The following is a 4,955-nucleotide window of genomic DNA, read 5'->3' on the forward strand; positions in this document are numbered from 1 at the left end:
ATATATAAAATATGAATAATTTGAAAGTCTATACAGTACCAATTTATAGTGGGATGTTGTTGATGATGATGACAGTGATGATGATGATGGTATTGATGATGATGATGATGACGCTAGCTAGGGTCAAGATCCAGTGTTACTGTAGGAAGCCATCATTAACATACTTCTTGGTTCTATTTTGCCAAAGTCTGTTATTCCTCACAACATCTCTGAGAGTTCTATTGATGTGTTTTTTGATTTTATGTTTTTCCTAGTCAACCTTCCTATTATGAAGCTTCAAGCCCCTTAAAACTTTAATAACTTCTGTTTCTCAGTGCTATGAATTTTAAGATTGGGCTCACAAGAGGCAAGAAGCAATACGCAATTCTGTTTTATACCACTATTTATATAGTCAGTTCCTCAAAAAAATGTCAATATCAAATATTTGGTGGAGAATGCAAAAGCCCATGTAAGTTGACCCAGGTCTCACTTCTTTAATAGAACAAAATGAAAGTTTAAATTTATGGGACCACAAGACCAGTCCATAATTTATTAACTAGTGGGGTCTCTGACTTTTATAGTCAATTTTCATTCATTTACCTTGAATAAAAGCAAAAGTTTTACTTACAGTGACCAACGGTTCTGTAAGGAGTTTGTATTGTATTGAGGGAGTTTCTCGGACACAAGATTTTCACTGCTGGAACCAAGAAAGTCCCTGGCAAACTGGGATGAGTTGGTCATCATATTTATATAGATATAAATAAAGGGCATTAGGTCTATGTGATAAACATTGTTTTCCATTAATTTTATATCCCATATAGGCACTTAAATATATATATACATTTATATATCTGTCTGTCGCCTTTTAATTTTTCTTTAGTTGAATCAGCTTTGAAGTGAGGAGAATAATATGCAGTGTGCTCACAGGAGTGTTTGATTGCTTAAGTAATACCTGTAAATTGCTTTGGGATCCTTTGATGAAAGCACTAAGTAACTGTAAAGCTTTGTAACAATATTATTCTTATTTTATTCAGAGGGACTCAGCAGGATTCAAAGCACCTTACTGATTGAGCTTAGAGGGATTCTTTTACCATTATTTAGATACTATAATTCCCATGGAGGTTCACTAACAATATTTATATAATATGAACTAGTTCACAACAAATCATTCTTTTAAAAAATATCAAAGAAGGAAGGTAAATGATACAGGGCCTTTGGACCTAAGGAACATAGGCAGGAAGGAGGTAGTTGCACAAATCTAAAATAAATAAAGCCACCTGGCTTTTGTAAAAAAACTATAAGAAAGGGCCCTTTTAGAAAATAGGATCTATTCTTCTTATACGCGTTCTAGGTAAATGTATTTCTGTGAGATGTAATTAGTCCTAGTTACTGAAAATGTCATGTTCTCCATTGACAGATACAGTAGTTTTTCCCAGGGCAAAATTGGGACCATTTGAGATAAAAATAAATGGTACTGTTCAAATGGAACATTTTACCATTTTATGCTTAAATATTCCTGTGTGTGTTTCTTAGGAGAAAGATATTCTCTTATATAACCACAGAATGATTATCAAAATCAGAAATTTACATTGACTTTATCTAATTTACCGATCTTAACCATAGTTTCGTCAGCTGTCCCAATAACGTCCTTTACAGCAAATAATGCAATTCTGGTCAAGGATCTAATTGGGGATTAAATGTTGCATTTAGCCGTCTTATTTCTTTAGTTTTTAAAAATCTGGAACAATTTCTCAGTCTGCCTTTTTTTATGACATTTATACTTTGAAGAGCATGGGCCATTTATTTTGTATAATATCTCTGACGTTTTGTTTGTTTGATATTCTTCATGATTAATTTGAGGGTAAGCAGGGTAAGACAGAAGTGATGTGACCTCAGTAAATCATATCAGAAGGCAAAGTAGAACATTTTTAAAGAGCAGTATTTTACTGGTACATGCAATAAACAGGCCTAGGACCAAGGATCAAGGCCAGGACTTTAGGGGGCTGGTAGTGGATGCTGTTGGGGTACCATCAAACCCACAGCTGCTGCGAACCCTGGCTTTTGGCAGCCCAGAGACATGTTCCTCTTCAGTTATTCCCTCAGCCAAGAGGCTGCTTCTCCCACATTCAACAGCTGGCTGCAGTTGGGGTACAAAGGCCTGGCTACTTGTCTCAACTGGGACAACTCGGAAAAATCATCACCACTCCAGAGCTCCCTGCAGGTTAGGCTGAGGCCTCCTTTTCACCTGCATCTGAGTTCCACTTCTTCCTCTGCCTCATCCTACTGTCTTCTCTCACTCACCTGAGTTGTTCCAGAGATCACTCCCCAGTAAATCTCTTGCATGTTAATCTGAGAGTTTTAGGGTCTTTTCCCCAGGAAACCTGACCTACGACTGGGCCATTTTAAATATGTGAGTGAGTCTTTTCATAATCATTTCAAACATTAAAACAGGCTCATTTTAAACATATTAAAATAGTCTTCATATTAATCCTCTTAACAAGAATTTTACTCCAGTGATATTCTACCATAGACTGTTGTAGTCAGAGAACATGCATGCTAAGAAGTCAACAAGAGACTGTCTCTGTTGCTCAGGATAGAGCTTGATCCTTAGCTTTGCATGGCCAGAAATTTAACTTTGTCAGAGGTGATAAAACTCAGAGAAACTGATACAGAGTAATGGTAATCTAACTCAGAAAAGAACATGTAGCAATTTATAATGAGAAATGTAATTGCCAAGCAAACCAAAAACTTCTATTGGTTAATTGGCACACCCTTAATTTATAAGAAAATCTAAATGAGAAGCCAAGTCAGAAATTTATGTGATGACTAAGATGATTTATCTGATGTTCATTTATCTGATTTATCCTATCTGATCATATTTGCACTCTTCAGCCCTGGTGGGACACACCTACAAGTAGACCAGACATTTATTTCTGCTTACCATGGCATCTTTGCCCCAAACTGTTGAACATATACAATTTAATGTTGATACTTATGAGACCAGTTCTCTATACGAGCATCAGAGTACTTTTCAAATGCCTATTTGACACATCACCCCTCTGCCTAAAACCCTTTAATAGCTTCCAGTTGCTATTAAGTGAAGATAAATCTCCTTAACCTTGTCCACAAGGCCGCGTGTGGCCTAATGAGAAAAAGATCAATTTTTTGAAAGCCCTATTTGGATTACTTCCTCCAGGAAACCAAATCAGCATAAAATGCATGAGGCCAACCCTCTGAAAACAACCTGACCCACAGAAGGGTTGGAAAGCATAGCAGAATGAGTGGCAGGTCCAGTAACTTCTCCCCTACAATCCCTGTCTTCAGATTTGTAAAATTATCTGGCAAAGAGAAATTATCAACACAGCAACAACCAACACTGCCCCAGACCGTACTTGAATCCTCTTTGTTTAAACAAGCCACAGGTTTTGTCACTTCCTTACACTGTCTTGTTCCCAACCTTAGCTCCAGAGCTGATGGAGTTCCTATGCGGTGGTGGTCAGTTTATGTACCTTATCTAATTTGGTTTTCACAATTCTATTAGATGGAGGGAGGGGGTGCTCCTTACTCATTCTCTGAGTCTCCACTCTTATAAAATTGTTCGAGGGAATCATCAAAACATGAAAATAATTACTAACCAACTGACCAATTACAAAATGAGTCTCCATACAAATTCCCCTTCTGCTTAACACTAGGGTTTATCTCTAATATCATGCCAAGGTCTTAGTCTCTCTCTCTCTCTCTTTTTTTAACCATTTAAAAAAATTGAACTATAGTTAATTTACATGTGTTAGTTTCAGGTGTACAGTGAAGTGATTCAGATATATATATATATATATATAATATATATGTATATATTCATATATATGTATATATTCTTTTTCAGATTATTTTCCATAATAGGTTATTACAAGATATTGAATATAGTTCCCTGTGCTCTACAGTAGGTCCTTGTTGTTTATCTATTTTATGTATAGTAGTGTGTATCTGCTAATCCTAAACTCCTAATTTACCTCTCCCCTCCCCCCGCTATCCCCTTTGGTAGCCATAAGTTTGTTTTCTATGACTGTAAATCTCTCTTTCTCTGTTAAGATTAAAAGTCTGGACAAAGCCTACTGTGAACAGCATGTGGGGAAATGGGAATTTTCTTGTACTGCTTGCCGGTAACAGTGGAAATTAGTGCAATCTCTGGATGGTAGTTTGGCAATCGGTGTGGGAAAAATAAAATGTGCATTCTCTTTGACCCACTTCTAGGAATTCACCCTAAAGTCGACACTCTCTAGTAGGAAGAGATAACTGAGCAGGAAGTTCAATTGTTTTAACTGTTTTCGCAAAGTGGAAACTGTTACAAACAATGGTTTAAAATAGAAAAATGTGAACATCAAAAGATCTCAGAAAACATTTTTTTTAAGAGCTATCCTCTATATGATTGTGATGGTATGTCAGATGCAAACTGAGGGATGTCAATCAATAATATCATCCAATGTCGGAAAAATTATGTTAAAAAAAAAATCCCTTTCAGCCTTTGTTCAGTCTAAGTACTGCATGGCTACAACTGCAACCTGAAATTTCTTTCCAATTGCTTTTATTTTGGTAAAATACATATAACATAAATTTTCTTCCATAGTTTCTATAAAATACTGGCCCTCGGACTTCCCTGGTGGCACAGTGGTTGGGAATCCGCCTGCCAATGCAGGGGACACCGGTTTGATCCCTGGTCCGGGAAGATCCCACATGCCATGGAGCAACTAAGCCTGTGTGCCACAACTACTGAGCCTGCGCTCTAGAGCCCGCCAACCACAACTGCTGAGCCTGCGTGCCTAGAGCCCGTGCTCCACAACAAGAAAAGCCACCGCAGTGAGAAGCCCGCGCACCGCAACGAAGAGTAGCTCCCCACTCGATGCAGCTAGAGGAAGCCCGTGTCCAGCAACGAAGACCCAAAGCAACCAAAAAAAAAAAAAAAAAACTGGCCCCCCCCC

The sequence above is a fragment of the Lipotes vexillifer genome, unplaced genomic scaffold, assembly GCF_000442215.2.
Source record: "Lipotes vexillifer unplaced genomic scaffold, Lipotes_vexillifer_v1.1 scaffold477, whole genome shotgun sequence".
Taxonomy (NCBI): Eukaryota; Metazoa; Chordata; class Mammalia; order Artiodactyla; family Lipotidae; genus Lipotes; species Lipotes vexillifer.